The sequence below is a fragment of the Bemisia tabaci genome, chromosome 7 (assembly GCF_918797505.1).
Source record: "Bemisia tabaci chromosome 7, PGI_BMITA_v3".
Taxonomy (NCBI): domain Eukaryota; kingdom Metazoa; phylum Arthropoda; class Insecta; order Hemiptera; family Aleyrodidae; genus Bemisia; species Bemisia tabaci.
In genome coordinates, this window is record NC_092799.1 from 22,695,489 (window position 1) to 22,717,810 (window position 22,322).

The 22,322-nt window shown below is 39.8% G+C and overlaps 1 protein-coding gene across 1 annotated transcript in view; it reads right to left on the minus strand.

Annotated features, from left to right (window-relative positions):
- Window positions 1–11,876, minus strand: part of LOC109029642 (Transmembrane O-mannosyltransferase targeting cadherins 2) — a 257,184-nt gene extending 245,308 nt beyond the window's left edge. Inside the window, exon 1 of the mRNA XM_072302864.1 lies at window positions 11,099–11,876. The gene's annotated coding sequence lies outside the window, so the exon portion shown is untranslated. The remainder of the gene's footprint in view (window positions 1–11,098) is intronic.
- Between the last annotated feature and the right edge of the window lie 10,446 nt (window positions 11,877–22,322).

Below are 22,322 nucleotides of genomic sequence, written 5' to 3' on the forward strand. Positions count from 1 at the left end.
AGAACTTTAACGGCAATTTTTTTTTTTTTTTTTTTTTGTCATCTTAGAAAAGTAGGGTTACTTAGGCATAAAAAACCGCGAGGAGGAACCGGTTGAATAGAGGTCTATTTATTCTACGATAGGACTGAAAGTCAAAGCAAAACAGCCGACTACAGATGATGAAGAAGAAAAATTCGGGAGTACTATGGGTTCTATCTACCATTTAGACGCAAGAAAAGATAATTCCACGTCCTATTTGAACAAAATAGAAGAGAGAGAGAGATAAAAAGAAACAACTTCACTTCTACCTATAAAAAAAGTAGATTCGGTTTGTAGATTTGCGATGAAGAAAAAAACTCGGGGGGAATCGGAATGAAAAACAGCTGAGAATTGTGCCGGTTAAAATTACTAGGGTTGTTTTTTTTTTCTTTTGAAAAAAATAAAAACAATTTTATTAGTTTTTTTTTAAATGTATTTTTGAGGGTAGGTAAGATTAAAAAAAGGCCTTGCCACGTTGGGATAAAATGCAAGGCTTCATTCAAAATTAAGAGGCTGCAAACCCTCAATGTTCGTTCCTGACTTGTTCAGTGCTCTGGGGCCAAAAGGTACCCAACTCACATTATTGGAAACATCGAGTAAGTGACATTTAAGAAACCTCCAATAACCGTTTCGTAAGTGACTGGAAAATTTGGTAACCCTATCTTACGCTGGTTATGAGATACGGAACTCTAAACATCGCGATTTAGATTGAAAATAATTTGTGCTGACGCGTGGTTTTCCCGTAATACGTCGAAAATGCTAAAATTTAACTTTAAAAAATCTTACTGGTTTATTCGAATTTAACTCTAAAATTAACTTTCACTCTGGGGTGTTGAAGTAACACTGGAAAAAAAGTCTATTGCGAATCTTGAATTCAGACTCCTTTGAAATTTGATAAGAAACATGCTTTTCTTGAATCGAATGTTTGCTTGAATCAACAGGAAATTCGCTTAGGTAAAGAGGATCTTCCGCTCTTGATTCAAGCAAAGATCCGATTGAATCAAACGTATTTTTTCTTGTCAAATTTTTCGAGAGTCTGAACTCTGGATCCAAGAAGCTTTTATTCCAGCAGATGAAGTATAACGTTAATTTAATATTATTAGACTTAAAATTTTCTTGTAGAATGTACAAAATCTTGAGGCTACTGATATTAATATTGAGTTTTAAACGGCGAGGCAACAGTTCTTTCAAAGATGGCTGGATCCTGAGAAAGATTGAAGCTCTTAGAATTACAGGGGGGTGTCTACTCAAACTGTCTGACATAAAATCAGTGCATTCACAGTACTTTTTCAGGGCTTTCCCAAAAAATTCAGCTCATTCTCTGTACCTTCGAGAGACAAAATTTAATATTCCCGCGTGAAACGCGAAAAAAAAACGACGGAACCATGAAATTCGAACTAGATCAACTGGCTGCAAAATCGCGATCTAATAGGCAAATATTGAACTAAAATTTAATGCGAGAGGGATTTCGTACTTTCCAGGCTGTCGTAAGAACCACGCGTGGCATATGCAAAAAATTCCGGAATTTCTACCGGTATTTTCGTGCTTTTTCAGTATCCTTTCAAACTGCTCGCGTCTTCAAAAAATCAATGTATTTCGGAACTTTCCGGATCTATGGACATCCTGCATTAGAAACGCAACTTAAATAGAGAGAAAAAGGAGAGGGCGATTCTTCAGCATCAATACTGAAAGCTAGGAAAATATGAAATAATTACAATACCAAAAAGAAAGAAAAAAAGAGACCTTTCCTCTGCCACATTATGCAGACAAGAATCGATAAGAAGACAGAAATACTGAAAAGAAGAAACGGGCCCTAACGTGCAATAGAGAACCAAGTGATGCAGTGACGCCTGATACGGGTTTCAACTAGTTGTTTGATGGGGGGAAAACACATTCTGTTGATCGTAATGATGAAAAGCTTGACTTATTTTTGATGGATTCCTAATTGTGGAGGATTTTGTACATTATTTTGTATTTCCACGGCGTTTAAGCTCAATTATTTTGAGCTTCGCCATTGATTGTTTTTTCATGCCTTTCTCATTGGGCTCCTATTTAAGTCCATGGCATTACTGCCCATGATGAATCGGGGGCGCAAATTGGTGCGACAATGAGACGCAATGTTTCCTCACTCAACATTCTTACATCTTCGCTACAATAAACCTCAGATTATAAGTGAATAAGTTCATGTAAGCTATGATCTCTCAAACATTTTTAACTGGTTGATTAAATTGATTTTTTAAGGAAAACAAGTTTAAAAACGTTTTGCCTCCGGGATTTCGGATTAAGGATGAAAATATGTTGGACAGGTACCTGAACTAGTTAATTCAGCCTAAAGGTAAGCTCATGCAATTTTTTTTACGCGCTGTTAAATTCACGAAAATTGAAATTGCATTTGGATGCATACAAGCGCATTTTTTCTGAGATGTGTAGTTCCAAGCGAATCTTCGGTGGACAATTAAGAGAAAAGGTCATGAACTACGAGTTTAGCAGGTTGTCATTAATTAAAAGTCGAAAAAATTGGAGTGGTTTTAGGAAGTCTTGAACTTGGATCTATGATATTGAATTTCACGAAGGAGAGAGGGTCGGCTTCGAAGATCGAAAACAAATTAGAATTCATAAGTAAAGTGAAAAACCGCTGGAACTAATAGATAGAGAAGGAGGTAATTGGTGCTAATATCACATCATTGATTACCGGAAACTTGTGAGATACCTTTAGATTATGCAGCTTGAGAAATTAGTTTCTTTTAAAAACATGGCATGAATGGGTGTTTATTGAGAGAATTTTTTTTTAAAATCTGAAAATTAGAAGTGGACCGTTTGGGTTTCCTCATCTGATTAAGTCTCAGTGTAGATTTTTCTGGGAGGCCACGTACTAGATTGGAAAAAGTCGCCATTCTTCTCTTTGTCTGAGTAACTTCTGCCTACGCGGCAATGAATAAAATAAATAAAAAATTAAAAAAAAGTTTAAAACCTGGCACCTAACTTTTCCCAGGCTGCCGATTTCGTGAATTAACTAACAACATTTATTCTTAGGAAATCTCTTCAATTAATTGAAAAAGAATAACGTCAACGCTTTGCACGATGCATTCTCGTAAGTCGGCGACCAGAAACAGACCATCACAATACTCCTATCATCGAACCGATTAGAAGAGTCGGAGATAAAAGACGGAAGATTTAGCTAACGACAAACAGCAACCTCCCTTGAGCAATCCTTCATAACTATAGATCCAAGTTTATTTTATAGACTATATAAGTCGAAACTGAGTCAGTCTTCTTAAAATCTGACAGCTGGTAATGGTCACAGTGGATGCAAGGATTAATGTTTCTTGGAAAAATTTCCGGGTTGGCTCTTTCTGCGTAATTCCCCCCGGTAAATAAAAGCAAGTAACTAACAATGAAGATAGGTGCAGGGCCGCCTAAAGAGGGAGGGGGGGGGGGGGACTTTCATCCAACGACCTGGGCTCATCGAGGTCGAAATGGTTCTAAGGTTGTTGAGGTACCGAAGCAATTTCTTCATCCCTCTCGGAACTTCACGAATAAGCAAATTGTTTGCTTTTTATCCAAGTTTTGCGGCCTCTCTCGCTGTCTCGTGGGCCCCTCTGACCCATTTCTCCCATGAAAATTTGGAGGGACTCAGAAAATTGAAAATATTGATATTCTCACGTTATAATTTAAGCTATTCAAAAGACTTGGAAGTAACGTTGAGTAAGCATAAAATTGCATTACCTGCCAATTGTACCTTCAATTTTGAAAAATTTCTTGGAGAGGCCCTCCGGGCTCCTTTCTTGCGGTTTGGTGCCCCCCCCCCCCCCGACACGCCAAAGGCGTCACTTTAGTTTTTACCGGGGCACCAGGGCCCACATTGTGTTAGGGCGGCCCTGGATAGGGATGAGAGAGTAAGTAAGTAACGAAGTAAACGTTTTTATTCGTAACTTTCTAAAATTAGTTAGTTTGGATTAGATCTTGATAAGAGTGGGATTCTATGTAAAACAGTACTGGCAGTATTAAATGCGATATTTGTCACTGAAGGGTTTCTTCTGGTTCTAGAAATTTTGCGTGGATCTCGACTATTTCTAATCGAAATAAATGTGCTTTAGCACAAAATAAATAAATAAATAAATAAATAAACAAATTTTGAAAAAAAAAGCCTTAAAATGAAACATGTATAATCAAATTTAATGGTAAGTAAGTAAGTAAGTAGTATAATTAGTTTTTCTGGGAGCAAACTTTGGTCGGAAATGGAGCTCTTGCATGCGTCAGGAATTTAGGATGATGCTGACAATAAACTCCCACCCCCCCCCCGAAAGTCTGAATTGGTTTCAGCCATTTTTCAATTGAGAGTACAGAATCGGCCAGAGTGCGCTATTTGAGCAGAATGGCAAGTAGCCGATATCAGAGCGTATCGCTTCCGTTTTCTTAACCGTGGTGCCAAAAAATTAGAAGTTTAGGACTTGCGATACAACTTCAGAAAAAATTATCGAAAATTGGATCCATCTAACAGCAATATTTTGGTTTGCCGCTGCCCTCCCCCCCCCCCCCCCCCTAATGGAGGAATGTTTCTTTGAAGAACTCATCAGCTATGAGACCTGTAGGTATAATAGAACCATTGGATAATTTTTCTTATCACATGTTGGAAACTTGCATGTTTATATGCTGTAACTTCCCTCTTGAAATGTGAGCTTCCCATTCTGTCTCAGATGATCGCACAGCGAAAATAGGAACGAATTTTTTTAACTCTGAAATCAACGCTGAGTTTAAAAGTGCTCATCCGAATAAATTTCGTTTTCCCTAGAAAAACCAATCTAAAAATCCACACTGATGTTCATGATGAACTGAAACATCTGCCGTCAGTTAGGGGAAAATAAAGTGGCAACTTTGCCATTGAAGAACCATGAGTATTTTTCCTTCATGTTGAGCGAGAGCCAACTCGGGGGGGGGGGGGGGGACTTACAACTTCATGGGCGTAACTAGGGGGGGCCTGGGGATCCTGCCCCCCCCCCCCAGAAATCTCGTGGCCTTCTGTGGTGAGAGCCAACTCGGGGGGGGGGGGACTCACAACTTCATGGGCGTAGCTAGGGGGGGCCTGGGGGGCCTGCCCCCCAGAAAAACGGGATCCTCCATTCCTCACACCCCCCCCCCGCTCTCTTCACCACGAGAGGTGGTCCCATGCCCTCCCCCCCCCCCCCCAGAGAAATTTCCTAGCTACGCCCCTGCACAACTTATAAAGAAAAGTACTTGAATCACAAATTCCTGACGTATGCAAGAACTCCATTCCCGAGAATGGGAAGGGGTTGCCCGTTATAGGGCAAGAGGTGAGAACTCGGTCCCGGAAAAGTTCCGCTTTCGGCGCGACGTGCATTCACAGCGATAGCGCCAAGCGCGACAGCCGCGGGTCAGTTCAGGCGAGGAGGTGATCGGCAGAGCTTCCCCACCGACCAGCAGGCACACTGCCCGGGTGGCTATGGTGCCTAAATTCTCTTGGTACGGGGCCAAGAAGCCTCGCAGGTTACCCACCGAGGTCCTCGTTACACCAACGGGTCGCGATTCAACTCCCATCCGAATGAAGCCACCGGTGACTCCATCAAGATGGGAGTTAAATCGTAAACTGATGGTGAAACGAGAGCCTCGGTCAAGGTGAGATCCCGGGGTTTGCATGCCCCCTCCCCCCCCTCCTATCTTAACCTGACATGCCCCCCTCCCCTGCCCTCCTACCCTATCCTGGCATGCCCCCTCCCCACCCCTATCTTACTCTGGCATGCCCCCCTCCCCACCCCTATCTTACTCTGGCATGCTCCTCCCCCTCCCCCCTCCCCCCTATCCTGGCATGCCCCCCTCCCCACCCCCTCATACCCTGACATGCCCCCTCCCCCTCCTATCATAACCTGACATACCCCCTCCCCCCTCCTACCCTGACATTCCTCCTCCTCCCTGCTATCCTAACTTGACATTCCCTTTCCTCCCTTTACCCCTTTCCTCCCACCTACCCCCTTCCTCCCACCTACCCCCCTCCTCCACCTACAATCGAAGCACAAAATTCACGCGGGAAGGATCAACAAGATTTCAGGTGATTTGATGGACGCCATACTTCGTGTCAGAACGAGACGCGATACATCGCATCGATAGTTGCATGTTTTCGGCTATTCGTCATTTACATTGAATTGTGAGATCGCATTTCCATCGTTACGAAACTAGAGGAATTCACTTGCAAAATTTGACGAACAAATTCAACGTAACATACCTAGGCAGGATTTTTCCTCTTTAAAAAAACCTGCCTATGTTACGTTGAAATTGCTTGTCAAATTTTGTAAGTAAGTGAATTCTTCGGTCTCGTGACCACAGAAATGCGATCTCAAAATTCAGTGAAAATGACAAATATCCGAAAACGTGGAACTAATCGACGGAATGTATCGCGCGTCTCGTTGTGACAGGAGGTATGGCGTCCATCGAATCACCTTGAGCAAATACCTAGAATAAAATCAAGACACAATTACATAAATTAATGAATGAATTGAAAGATGATGTTATGAAGAAAGAACTACTCATACGAACATGCAATACAATGAAAAAACTAGGAAAAATTAGTAAGAGTGTAAGAGAAGGTTAAGATCATAAATGAGAAAGAAAAAAAGCGATAAAAGGGGATTATGGATACGGTCATTTTCTTCTTTCTTCTTTCTTATTACATGAAACCGCAGTCTAAAAGATGCAACTTCTTGTATCCCTACTTGACAAGTTCATGATATAATTTAAAGCCGCACTTCACGAATGTCTAACATTAAATCACACCTAAATTATAGCTTAGAGGTAATAATGTTGGGAATCAATTTTTGTATTTCACTTCCTTCTGCAGAGACCATCATTCAAGCACCAAACAAAAAACAGTGATCGCTAGAAATTGTATTTTAACTTGAATATGGCACCTAGACATGGAAAAGCTTATTTATAATTTTAATTTTAGTATATAATTTCAAGTTAGAGATAATTAGTTGTAATTAATTGCCTGCTTAAATAAATGGTAATACCGAATCCCTGAAATTCTCTTCCCTAAAGCATGGACACAAAATTGGAGGTGTATTTATGGTAGGGGGGGGCGGGGGATGGCGAAGATTTTCATTCAAAGGTTACGGTGGTTTCATCAGCCCTCTGAGAGACGATTCGTTAGTGGCTAGATCAATTGATTACTCCTGAATTTCAGGACATTTCTTCGAAAATTTCTGCGAGTCTCGTCACAACGTAGATCGTCAGGTACCGACACTGACTGAGAAAAATTTTGAAAGAACTTTAAAAGTATATCCCGAGCGAAAATCACAAATCGAAGGGTACAACGACTCGCGATGCCCACAAGAGATATTCGTTTACAGTTAGTCCAAAGTTTTACAAGGTCAAGTTTTGTCTAAAAATATCTGACGCGCTACAGCGTGATATTACACTCAGGAATATTTAAAGTGCGAAAAGGTAAAATCCAGAAATAATCAATTGCTAAATCGGATATCGAATCATTTCAAGATTGGATGAAAATAAGGAAAGGGAAGGGGGGGGGGGGGGAGTCTGATGGAGATTTTCAACCAACGCTTTGGTGGCGGCTATCACCAGCGGACAAAGTCTAGACATGTCTCGACACAAGAACAATGGAAGCGATCTGAAAGAGAGGTGGCAGCCAGCCGTGGACGGGGACACACTCACACATGTCCCAAAAATCTGAAAATTGAGTTAGATCATGTAACTCTGAGGAGACTGGAAGGAGGGTCGAGACGGAAAACATGTGTTATCGGCAGACGGAAAGCGAACGATTTCAGTTCACATCAAAGGCTCTCCAACCGAAACTCTGAATCAATCAGCTAAAATCTCCCGAGCAGGGGGAATTCCTAGGAAGGTTTGCTGGTCGGCAAAACTGATTACTTACGGGCATCCTGTCGGGTCGAGTGCTGGGGTGGGCCGATTCTGAGCGGAGCCTTGGTTTTCCCCCTTTCCCGATCTCACTTTCTGCTAACACCTGACCAAAAATTTACGAGAAAATCGGACGTAATCTTGTCGCTTCGGAGGGGCATGAATGTTCACTCGCTCACTCTCTCACCATCTCTCCCTTTCGTCTATCCTTCTTCTCTCTCATCAATTCCGTCCGCTGAGCCCACCGCGAGAGGACTTGGACCCGAGTCATGTCCGCTATTGCCAAATTTAACTGGGCAATTAAATTTTCGACAAGAGAGCGTTTGCGAGGAGTCCTCTGAAAATTTTAAGGAATTTGCCGAGCACTGTGCAAAAAATTCACCGACATAGGCACGAAAGTCTGCACAACCGTTTTCACGTTTAAAAATTAAAATGCCCAATTACTTACATTCAGGGATATCTAATGTGGCTTAGTTCCTTTCTGCTTAACGCGGTTTAAACTAGCTTTTAAAAAAAATCGCCTCGCCTGAGGTAAACATCTTCACTATTAATGAACGATGAAGAAATTAGACCCGAAAATAATACATGGGGAAACATTGAGAATTTCCTCTGACATTTTCCGAGTAGCATTTGGATGGGGGAAAATTTTAATAGCCCCTCTAAAGTTTGAAGTATACCTATACAAGAGGAGCAAATTTTGTCATTGTAGGGCATTATCCGGGAGAATTTTTGAACGGCGCTCCTCAAATCAACTGATGCCCCCCCCCCCCCCCCCCTCCAGGATTTGACTGGCACTGCTATCACTCCACATCCTCGTCTCGATAGTCTGACAAAACTATTTAAAACTTTTATGGTAAGCCACGTGGCTAGAGCAATCTCGAGGTGACTTGCTTCCCCCCCCCCCCCCACCTATTTTTTAGGGAGTCTGCGTCTTGCCAATGTGATGAAAATTCGGGGAGTCTCTCTCGGAAAATCTTGGCACATTGAACTCTCTCTCGGAAAATCTTGGAATATTGACCTCTCTCAGACTATGCATTTTGAGCAACTCCTGCGCAAAATTTGGCCGAAGGCAAACATAAGGTTTATCTCTGCAAATAATTATGGGAAAAGCTCTCTAACTGTCTCGCCAGCTCGGAAGCTATATTCTACTTTGCAGATTTTGCAGGGAGGTGAGGGGGGGGGGGGAGCAGATGATACTATTTCTAACACCGGGGGGGGGGGGGGGGGGGGCTAACCCATCCTGACACTTAAGAGATACGTCTGCAGGAAAAAATTCTCTCTGAGCTCGCTTTGTGGGGCATGGATGTTCGCTCTTTCTCTCTCTTTAACATCTTAAGTAGTATCTTCTTTCTCTCTTCAATATCATCTGTTGGACCCTTGTCGGCGAAACTAGACACTTTAACTAAATCACTGAAAAACAGAAAGTTTCTACTGGTCGTCTTCGCGTGTATCCAACTGTGACGTCATAAATTTCAGGAAATGTTATCAGAAAATAACTCTAAAAGTGAGAGCCAGCTTATCAAAATTTAAGGGGAAATATAGGATCTAAGTATATGGAGTCGAATGTCGTTCATTTTAGAATAACTTAAAAGCTTTTGGAAAGCACATTATTATTTTAATTGCCTGGAAAATCTACTTGAAAGTTCGCCGAATAAAAATAGATAGTGACTGTGAGTGAACCATTTGAGGGTATGAGGTCGGAAAGGAGAGGGGGATTCCTGAATCAAGGATTAGGCACATGAATCTATGAAAATACTGCCGGTGTTGCTGATATAGCTACTAAACTTAACACGACAGGGACTTGCAAAACTATTTTTTCTTCTTGTGGAGGGGCTGAATGAAACAAGAATTGTTACAGTGGAAAGCTGTAAACATGGTATAAGGTCCTAAGAGGAGATGGGAATTAGGTATTCATGATGGAAATCAGGAGGGGGCACATTTTACACATTTATTGACACAGGATTATGCTCTCATAGAAGCACCAATATTCATCATCAGTAAATTTCTGGAAAAGATGGTTGCAGAATTTCGGTTTCTAATTTATCTACTTTGCATTTATTGATAGTGGACAAATTTCCTCTAGTCTTCAACATATATAACTAATCTAGAAATTGATATGCAGAAAAACAGTTTAAGAAATATTTCTTCCCGAGACTGTGAGGCTTGTCAAAATTAATCCGGGGACCTCAGAATGTTGGTGGGAAGGAAAGGATATTGAATTGTTGTTGACCATTCTACATTTAGGTAAATTGAAGACATGTTGAAAAAAAAATGAATTAAGTACAGATCATGATAACGATAAGATGATAGGTACTTGACTACTAATCTTAGAAGTTAGAAGCAATATGAACTTCAGAGAGGAATTTAAATTCAATTAATTGTCCTACGATAAGTGTTGAAAACCTGAAAAGTTTCTACGGTAGGAAGATGAATCATCATATGGTTTCTGGGGTGCCCAAATTGGCGTGAAATGTATAGCATCAATTGAGTAACAAATCTGAGCAGATTTGGAATTTATAACATGAAAAATAATGATGGCCCATGCGCATGAACCTTGACAATCATTCTAAACCAACAAATGAGCAAAATTCAGAGAAATGAAAATAGTATCCTTCTGGAGAAAAAAATCACATTCAATGCATTAGCCAAATAACTGTTGCACGCAATGTTCTGATCCGAAGAGGATCCTGCTTTCATTTCTCTAAATTTTGCCAGTTTGTTGGTTTAGTATGAAAGTTAAAGCTCATTCGTAAGGAGTATGGTTCTTTGTTTGGCTAAAAATCCAAGATTTGCAGAGATATTAGACTTTATTGATGCGATAAATTGCACTCCAGTTCAATCACAACAGGAAATGTAACAAGTCACCTTAAAAGAAGGTTGCCAGAATCTGACTCAAGGCGATTGCAAATGTCTACAGACCTCTCATTTTCATGGATAGAGTTTGAGCTGTCAAACCGAAAACACTGCTAGAATTTTTTACTTAAAAGTAATGATCATAGACTGAGTCAGATCATCGTTGAGCCACTTTTACTTCACCTTCAGAAAATAAGGAGACCTCCTAAGTAAGAGGGGAAAACGACAAGAGAAAAAGAACAGACAGATTGAGAAGACAAATAAATTGAGTACATAACAATTTCGCATTGAATGACACCTTATCTGGGCAAAATCTAAAAAAATTAAAGATACTTCAAACCTCAATCCAGTACCCAGCTGTAGCAATAAAGACCAGCAATTCGACCAGATATTGGAAATCCTATTCGCAGTAATGAAAACACTCGATTTATTCATTCTTAGAGAATTCAAAAGGAGCCGCGAACCGCACGAGATCACTTGAGTCGAACGAACACCGCGACCACAGTTTATCAAACGATTCGCACAGAAAGTTCACACTTCACACAAACCGAAACGAACCCGAAAACCGCACTGGAGTACCGGCAATTCACTTTTTCCATTACACGACAAAAATCGATTGATAATTAACAATCTCAAAAACCGGACATCAAGAGACACGGCTTGGGACCCACGAGTCATAAGTCAACAAGTGCCGGAATAATGGCAAAATGGCCGACCCTTCTATTTGCCGCAGGCGAATTTTGACTCGACCTGCGAATTCACACGCGACCGAAGAGTTTCCGAGAAACACGATAATCCGGCGATTCGCACACTGCGACGAACGACGAAACTTCTTAGAGTAAGAATTCAATTCAGATCACTCAAAGGCAGGACATCATGCGTCAGGGCTCGAGAATCACGAATCAACAAGTTCCAAAAACGAGACCGTGTCTTGCACTTGACGCGGGCGTAGTTCCGATTCACGCAACGACTGTTCTAAGATACACCGAGGAGTTTTCACGAAACACGATAATTAGGACAGATTACTCGAAAAGAATGATCTAGAAAGTTTAACACTCAGTTTCAAGATGGCTATGAATGATCAGTTTCGATTTCACGCGGTGGCGAGACAATGCGAAGGGACGGCCGGGCCGGCTGACTGAATAATGAGAGGACAGTGCAGCGCTGCGGGGTGCCGCTGCGTTGGAGTGGCGTGACCATCCACAGATTCGCACTCTCTGATTGGCTGATTGGCGCGCACGAGGTGTCGACAGACTGAGACATGTTTTGATCTGTTGGCGTCGCACTATGGTCCCAATCCGCTCGGGAGCGCTCAAAAATCGATGTTTATGAAATTGGACGACATTTTTTTTTCAAGTCAAAATTGATAAATATAGTATCTACGGGTCATAAACTACACGTAGTATACCTCAAAAAAATTTCTAGTCACTTTGAAAGTGTCACAAACTGTGCAAATAGTCGGATACGTATTTTCTGACCCGTGAAGTGGCTATTTCTAACAAAGCGTTCGGAGCCTCTCCTGAATCATGAAATGGTCTCTCAGAATTCTTGCTTATATTATTTTGTAGAGGACTCTAAGAGGATTGTAACGCACTAATTACAATTTTTCTCCGAGGCATTCTGACACATCCCACACAAGGTAGAAGTTGGATACCTATTTTTCATAAAAAAATGCCGATTTTTCCCACGAACTTTCATTTTAAAAAAAAGTCACCAAAGGTCACCTAATGAGACACCTTTAGGGAGCTTCTACACATCCTTGGGAAGCTACAGTAGAAATATTTCGTGCTTTGGTTTGCTTTTTCTCGAGAAATCGAATTTACTAGGTCTCTAAGTCGGTGGCTAAAATAACGGTATTTAGCAAGTTTAGCCATCGATCAATCTGTAGTCGTCTTAAACTTTTTTGAGTCATGCGATACCTCCAAAAACGTGCTTAAGTAGTCTCTATGAATCCTTAAGAAGGATTTTAAACCAAAAATTGTTGGTTCTTCTTGCTTTTTGGACGAATTTTGAATCTTTTTCGTACCTGCGTGTTTCTTTCAAAATACTGTTTTACAACCCTGGAAAGCCCCTCGAAAAATATTCTGAGACATTTGGCACCTCCAGAGACACTTTTAAGTCGTTTCTGCAGATCCTTAGAAAGGCAACCGAACCAAAAATAATTGCTTCCGCCTGCTATTTCGACCAAATTTGAATTTTTTACGTGACTACGTGTTTGTCCCAGGAAAACTCAATTGTTTGCCCCGAAAAACACCTGTAGTTGCAGGCTTAACACGTGCTAAGCACTTTTGCATCTACAGAGACGCACTTATATAGCTTCTATGAATCTTTTTGAGGTTGACCGTTTCGAAAAAAATTTGGTTCCCCCTACTTTTTGAGATTTTTTGGGAAGTTTTCCGTTCCGCAGTTTTATCTTTAAAAACGCTCTTTTCAATCCTAGAAAGTACCTATTGATGTAAAATTTCTTACTCTCCGAATATTTATCCATTGTTGATTGAATTTTTCTTAACGTGACAATATTATGGAATGATTTCCGTAACCCTTGCGCGGGGGAGCGCTGCAGTCGCGGGCGGGTGACTGATTCGCGGGGGGGAGACATTCTGGCGGGGGGGCGTATGTGAATCGCGCGCGGGCACCACTGTTGTGCGCGAGGGTGACTGATCCGGGGGAGGGGGCCATTGTTTCGATTCATCGAAGAATCGATACACTACAGTGTTGCCAAGCCTATACACCAAATTTTCATGTCTATGGTTTTGAAATGGACATTACAAGTTCGAGTTTGTTCTGAAGATGGAAGAAGAAGAAGTTACTGTTGTTTGTTTACATAGTTCACGAAGGAATATGGGGTTAGGTTTTATGCTTCAAATTTATGCTGACTTTAATTTCGTGAATTACTGAATATCTTAATACGTAATTTGGTGAAATTAAACGCCTATTGATTTGGAGATGGCTGCTAATGAGGGAATAGGTAAGTACGTAGAACTAATTTTATTTTATCGCTGACAGTCTTCCGGAACTGTAATTTGGGCAGCCCAAAACATTGCCACAGCAGATAACGTAAACAATCTTACACATCGCTATATTGAAACATTATAATTTTATGGAAGATAATGTCTGAAAGTTCTTCCAATACCTATATAAAAATATTGGTGCAATGATGTATGGTTGTGGAAAAACAGATTAAGTCGTTTCATGTCCAAAGTCCAAGAAATGGCCTCCTTGGTGTTTCGTAGGTTTAGGGAAAAAAATGAGTCGACAAAATTCATATCAGTTTACAACGCCATTCAACAGAAAATCATGTTCTAACTGTTTGATTACGTTGATTACAGATTGTTTACGTTATCTGCTGTGGCAATGTTTTGGGCTGCCCAAATTACAGTTCCGGAAGACTGTCAGCGATAAAATAAAATTAGTTCTACGTACTTACCTATTCCCTCATTAGCAGCCATCTCCAAATCAATAGGCGTTTAATTTCACCAAATTACGTATTAAGATATTCAGTAATTCACGAAATTAAAGTCAGCATAAATTTGAAGCATAAAACCTAACCCCATATTCCTCGTGAACTATGTAAACAAACAACAGTAACTTCTTCTTCTTCCATCTTCAGAACAAACTCGAACTTGTAATGTCCATTTCAAAACCATAGACATGAAAATTTGGTGTATAGGCTTGGCAACACTGTAGTGTATCGATTCTTCGATGAATCGAAACAATGGCCCCCTCCCCCGGATCAGTCACCCTCGCGCACAACAGTGGTGCCCGCGCGCGATTCACATACGCCCCCCCGCCAGAATGTCTCCCCCCCGCGAATCAGTCACCCGCCCGCGACTGCAGCGCTCCCCCGCGCAAGGGTTACGGAAATCATTCCATACAATATTGCACCCCCGCTCTTCAACATTGTTATGTACCCGATTTGCGTTTCCCGTCAAATCAACGTTAAGAAAAGTCTTCTCTGAAGCATTATTTCGACATTTTTAAAATACAAATGAATTTTAGATCTATTTCATTTTTTTCAGTTCAGTTTTCCTTAAAAAAAAAAAAAAAAAAAAAAAAAAAAAAAAAAAAAAATTGGGGGGGGGGGGTGTCAAAAAATCAAAACATTCTTAATTTTACATGAACTGTACATGTATGTGCAATGAACGCATGGTTTTCATCCAATCTAAGCAAGTACAACCAGCCAATCGTATGGTAGTTTGTGATTTTTGTGAAAAAATGACAGTAACTTCTGCAAATGATTTTTTAGGGAAAAGCGGAGGTCAAATTCGGATTCAGCGCATCAAAATCATGAGGAAAACACATCTTAAATGTATTTATACTCAAACGGAGAGCCGCTATGATTTTTGATCACTGAAAAGTGAATTGGGACCATAGTGCGTCGGAGGGTTCGTCCTAGTCCTAGTTCGTCCCGTCTCCGTCGTCGCGACTTCTGATCCTCGCCAAACAGGTGCCGGGCTTCTAGAAAACTGATAGGAAGCCTTCCGCCAAAGCGAAAAAGCGTAATTTCCCTCCTTTCTCGCACCTTCTCCCCTGAAGCCGGATGTTGACTTCAAACCGAAACACGTGTCCTTTTCCCACTACTAAGAACCACAGTTGTTGATGTTGATCTGCGAGCCCGCCGATTTTTTTTACGTATGATGCCAGATCGTGCTACAAATTAAACATCGATGCATAACGATGGTGCAACCATCAGACCATTCATCTCGGCTTGCGATGTTGCATACTTTACTTTTAAAATGGAAAATTACTCAACGTCAATACTTGAAAATTTGCGTACCTAATTTTTCTTCACCGTGCAGAGAAAACTCGGTGAACACCTCAAGAATGATATTGACTTTTTTTCCTCCAAAAAAATAAGATAGGAGTAGAGATTTTTAAGACTGAAAACGAGATAATGAGGTCTGATGATTTGAAAGCTGTATTTTGTGTAGATTCTGACATTAATTAACCTCGTATCCAAGTATGATGTTCAAGTTTTGAAATTCATCTGCCTCTCCCCTCAGTCTTGCACTAGGTAATTCTCAGTGGACCAAGTTTTTGAATCTCATGAGCATTTTATGATTTATTTTTTGGCCTTTCTTTCTCTGAAGACCCAACACTATTTTAACATCCTGTAACCTCGTATCTTGGTCGCAGTATTTCAAGATTACTTACCATGCGCACTTGAAAATAAGACAAATTAAGAAATAAGTTGACTGGAGAAAAAAACAAGCAGGAAGCTCCAACGCATTGGCGTCGGAGAGCGGCTCTGGGGGCAGTAGTTGTAGTCAAGAATGAGGGCCTAGACACATTTTGTCATTGATGTACAATCCGACAACTGTCGATTCATGTTTTGTAACTTAGCAGATTTACGTAGCCGGTGTATAAATGTGTATTGGGCTTTGATATGGCGAATACATGGCATTATCACTTGTTGTATACTTTTAATTTTGAAAGCTCTTTGGAGGTCCGCTTCCTAAAAAATCTCTGGTTGATAAGTCGTTTAGCGAGGCTGCAAAAAATTTGCATTTTTATATCTGAAAGTGTAGGTATTGGTTTTTTGTATAATTGTTTTTTTGGATTGCTGGAAAAGTAACGCATACTTCTATAATTTAGGACTGAGTCAGGGAAATATAAGGTTCGTTAAATAGTAAATATTCCTAGTACCGTGTGACACTATTGTTAACGAAAAGTTTTTGCAACTTGTCAAAGAGGTTGTTGAATGATCTTCGAATAACTTTTGATGAGCTAGAGGTAATGGTTCTATCTGCAGCTCGTGGACTTCTGTACGATATTGTCCAGAATCATCTGAATTTTCAAAAAGTGTCCGCTTGTTCGATACCCAATTTGCTCATTCATGCATACAAGGAGAAGCGCATGAAAGCTTTAGCAGACATTTTGGAGATGAATCAAGAATTAGATGAAGAATTTATGACTTAAATCACGGCACCTTAATCACGGGATGACCTTAATTACGGCAACTATTTATTGTCCATGAGATGCAGATGGTTCCATTTCCCTAGCTCATCAAAAGGTATTCGAAGATCAATTTCATCAGCCACCCGTACGAACCACGTTTCTAGTGACCCGTACTTGCTTCGCACGTATGAAACATACAATCAGAGAAAACAGAATTCATCTTACAATAATCAATAATCAGTAGGACATGAATCGTTGCGATGTATAATACGACATTATAATGCGGCATTACTATTGTAATTCATTTTAATGGATTAGGGGCATTATAAATCATTATTGCCACGTCGGAATGAAATGTTGTAGACTGAATTGAAAAGCATGTTGGCAAAATTTATTATAAAAATAGTATAACATGTAGGTACATAACATAAAGGTAATACAAATTAAATGATTAGAGCGTGTATATTTCATTACATTATAGGTATATTACAATCATTTTTGTCATTGTTGGAAATTTTGATAGTTTGAAATTTGATAGTTGATAGTTGATAGTTTGAGAGTTGAAAATTTGGTTATTTTATTTAGTTAAGGTGATTCGATAGACGCCATATTTTGTGTCAGAATGGCATGCGACATATCCCATCAATTGGTTCCATTTTTTCATTTACTCATCATTTTTCTCCAATTTTAAGTTTCGCAATTCTGTTTTCAGGAGACTAAAGCACTCACTTATCAATTTGTATATTTATATTGAGTTAAGGGTAGAGACGTATTCCTCACCGGAATTGAGGAATGGAGGTGTTACAGTAAGTCCGGCATTAGGTTCCATTTCGACATCAGCGACGATCAACGCTACGATACTGGAAGCCAGTCTTCCGATATTAAATCCCTAGCGGGGAAGAAAAAAAATGCCTAGATTTCGCTAAAAATCCCTAAATCCCCAGATTTGCTCAAATATACTTAAAAAATCCCTAGATTTTGCAAAAAGCGCCATTTTTTTATGAAGAATCATGATGTCATTCGATGTAGCGATTTGCAATATTTAAATCTGATTGGCTCGTTTGAATTTTGGCGCTCTCTGAAAGCAGTGCTAATCCAGACCAATAAAATGAAAGAATATTAGTTGATTTCTTATTATTAACAGGTTGAATGCAGTTGAATGTCAAGTACATCGAAGGACGCAATCGTTTTAATTTCCGGCTTATTTGCGGGGAAAATAGTGTTGCCAAAAAGGCCTACAAAATATAGATGAAAAAATGTTTTCGATTGTCGAAGCTAGAATTGAGGTTAAAAAGTTGATTTTTGGTAACTTTACCTCATCAAAAAAAAATCCCTAGATTTCCTGAAAAATCCCTAAATCCCTGGAAATTCCGGAAAATCCCTAAATCTAGGGATAAACCCTTAGACATCGGATGGCTGTTGGAAGCATTAGAGTCAACATTTGAAACGCTGCTGCAGAATTTGCCGGGAGTATAATCGAGTGTTGAAAGTCAGTAGAATTGAACAATGTAATAATTGCTTTCCGAAATAAGCGTTATAATAAAAAAACCACGAATCTGAACTGTTAATACTGGAACACACCTTCTGTAAATGTACCTTGCGAGAGATAAGTAAAAAAATAGATGTACTGGAGGAGAAGTGCTTCTCCACAGAGTTTGAAGAAGGAAAAAAAATGCCCAAATTTACTTACTTCAGCATTTTCGGCAAAATCACTGCAATTTCCGAACCTTTTTCTGGCCAGGGGCCAAAATTAAATGATTATGAAGGGCCACTTAGATGTTGTAGATAAAAATAGGACTGTTGAAAAAGTCGCCGTTTTCAATAAATATGTTCCCGGAATGGAAAAAACAGCTCACAAATAAAAGCAAATTGCCATAGAAACTTCTTCACGAAATCACACACACAACGAAGAACGAGGCGCTACAGACGAGTCCGTCCAGGACAAGTTAAAAAATTCCCATGAGCCGAGTGCCAAAACTAATCGGAACTGTATGAATGAATTGCTCCTTTTAAAAATCAAAACAATATCGAATTGCGATATATTACACAGTTAAGATAGGGCTATGTCCTGTCGTAAGCGGCGACATACAGTCGATATCATTTCAATAATCGCCCCAATGGCCACGATAGTTGTTAGACGTTTACGGTTTCCCTGGTAACCTTTGTTTGCTATCAGCTGATATCGAGTAATTAACTAGGAAGCTCCAACCCAGTGGTTAAAGCTTCCTTAACCGCGAAAACTTTAAAATTCAAATTTTCAAATTTTGAACGTAAAGTACATTTTTTCCATCACGAGATAAAAGCACAAACAAGTTTTGAATTATTGACTGTATCACCATGATTCCAAAAATACAATACACAACATAGCATTGACTAACAATAAAACAGTATGCAATAAAATAAAGTCATGACAAGGAACATAGCCGAAAATGGCGCCGATTCCCATCAACCAACGCGCGGTCTCTACAATGTAACATGCTGCATTGATACTCCCCAGCTGGGACCGTCCGGAATAGCAGCTCTAGTGCAAGCACTAGAGCCGCTAAAAAGGTACTTGTTTCACTTGGTGCCATGAGAATAGGCATGGTTCTGAGTTATGAGGTGGGGGGGGGGGGTGTCCACCTAATTTTTAGCCGTTTTTTGTCTGATATCGTCACAAGGCTTCAATCGATGATTACACACATGTAGCATATCGATTCAATGAATATGTTTTCCACGTATGTGAAATTGACACACCTAACGTAAACGAGACGCTGTTTTTGTTCTATTTATCGATTTTTGGATAGTTCATACGAAAAAATGTATGGTTCTCTAGATTTTTAATTAATTATTTTTGATTCACAGCAGACGTATGAATGCACCCGACATGACTGGAAAGTTAATTGACTCGTCCATACAGTCATTTTATTTGTAAAAATTACCATGAAATTATGGTACGTCCAGAATCTTGAATTCTCCATTTTCATACTTTTGACCCTCCCTCTCTCACGTAAAGAGGGTGGTCTACTCTTAGGGTATCACGATACTCAGGTCTTAATATTTCATGGAAGTATAAAATGAATACAAAATCCTAGCACATTCAGAATGATAATGTTTCCCATTTTATATCCACCATGACTTTCACCATACTCTTTTCTTTCTGGAGCGTGAAACCACTTAAGGTGATTCGATGGACGCCATATTTTGTGTCAGAACGGCATGCGATATATCGCATCAATTGGTTCCATTTTTTCAGCTACTCGTCATTTTTCTCCAATTTTGAGATCGCAATTCTGTTGTCAGGAGACTAAAGCACTCCCTTACCAATTTTAACACTGAAATTCAACGTAATAAAGGCGTGGTTTTTTCAGAGAGAAAACATCGCATTCGATACTGAAATTGAAACTGCACTCGAATGCGATGTTTTCTCTCTGAAAAAACCACGCCTTTATTACGTTGAATTTCATTGTTAAAATTGGTAAGGGAGTGCTTTAGTCTCCTGACAACAGAATTGCGATCTCAAAATTGGAGAAAAATGACGAGTAGCTGAAAAAATGGAACCAATTGATGCGATATATCGCATGCCGTTCTGACACAAAATATGGCGTCCATCGAATCACCTTAAATAAAACCAGGCGTGCTGAATGTGCTCGATCGCTCGATCCGTGGATCACGGATGGAACGGTAAGCACCTCTAACTACATATCGACGGTGAAACTACCAAACCACGTATCTCGTTTGCGGTGTTTAAAAATCTACGCTCGCATTTTATTTTTTTGAAGTCGACCAAATCAATATCATTCCTTGAAATTTTCACAGAATTTTCTCCGCACAAAGAGGAAAAATCACAGAAATTTTCAAGACTAGACGTTAAGTAGTTTTTCATTTAAAAAATAAAGTAAGACAGGAAGTCTGCGACGTCGCAAACCGGGATACGTGGTTTGGTAGTTTCACCGTCGATATGGTGTGCACACCGGCAGGCGCAGTGTAGGCAATTTCCACGTTGGCACGTATGTATAACGGTGTAGTGTTTGAAGTATTTCTACGATGTTGAAGGCGCTTGTATGACGCGCTCTCAAGCGGACGAACGCGCTTTTTTTGCCCGCGTTCGTTACTCGTATTCGCGGAGTCAGCAACTTAAAATTATTTGATTTTTTTTTCTTTTTTCTTTTTTTTAAATACATGGACACTACACAGTGTTAACCCTAATAATACATTATTGCAGCTGGGCTAAATGCTTCGTTGATATTATCTAAATTGCGCTTATTGTCTTTGTTAAAGTTACTTTCACTGTTTTGAATGTTTTGTCAAAATTACCATAACAGTGGTAATTTTTCTGCTGTAATTTACTTCGGCCATGCTATCTAATAGTGCGCAGAGGGAATTTGTGGATTGCTGGAGAAAGGGTACACCGCAGAATGTATACCACTTTTGCTCAGGGCAGTGTTACAAATGTGGTTGTACTTATTCTACGACAGTGCAAAATTATCACAAAATTCCGGGACGTTGAAATTATTCTATCTTTCCGTATTATTATGTCTTTCCATTGCGTTGCCTTTTACCACCTCTTTCGCTACTCAGAGGATGTGTTTCTCTTGGATCTTAGGTATGAAATCTAATCACGTGGTACTTGACGCGACACATTTGATGTGAATTTATCACAACAGTTTTGTGCGAACAAAACGGCAGTATATCTTGGTGAGCATTTTGACCCTTCAAAGCCCCCCCCCCCCCCCCCCCCCATCCCATTTTCATAACCATTTTAACTACGAAAAGCAGGTCCATAGGCCCAAATGATAAGAGGACGGCAACACATGATGAAATAAGCGGAAATGACGAGATGACGGCAATGCCAAAAATCACCTCATTTGTAAGTTTCTTCAATTGCCTTCTCCACTCCTTCCCCCAAGAAGGGTAAATGGTTGTTTTACTATTTTAAGAGCTGATACAAAAATGTTTCATTTAATAGTATTAAAGTATGACATGTAGATCCTTCCAAAAAAACAAAAATATGATTTTTGTACAAAATTTCGGCCCAATCCAAAAAATGTCACTAATTACCAAAAACAAAAAAAAACAAAAAAAAAAACCAGGCACCCAAAAAATATGATGGCAGTACCGTTTGGATTCATCATATAAAAGGAAATGATATCAAAACGGCCCAATTTTCTCTTTCATGCCCATGCAATGTACCAAACACCCCAACTTTTTTCACAAAAAAGAAAAAAAATAATAAATAAATAAATAAATACCTATAAGGTATGATGACCTGAACACGTTTATTGGATCCATCGATTTAAAGGAGTATGATATCAAATCGGCCCAACTTCTCTGAAATATGCCCATCTCGGATCAATAATTTTTTTGAGACCTTCCGACTCATCGCTGAGGAGACACTGATCATTACTTGACCCTTAGTATATGTCCTTGTTTAGATGTCAAAGAGTTCCTTATGAGAACTGTAATGAATTTTTTTTTCTTTGAAGAGATAAAATCAAAAAATCGTCATAAAATTGAAAAAAAAATTCGAAGAAAAAAAAAGGAATGGGCCGGCCGGCCGTACATACAAGTGGTAGATAATATAGGGTGATTATCGTCTCTCTTTCACATATACATGAACAAGTATCATCGTCAAAAGGAGGATCAGTCCTTCTTGAAATCGTCATTGAAAGATAGACTGAAAGATA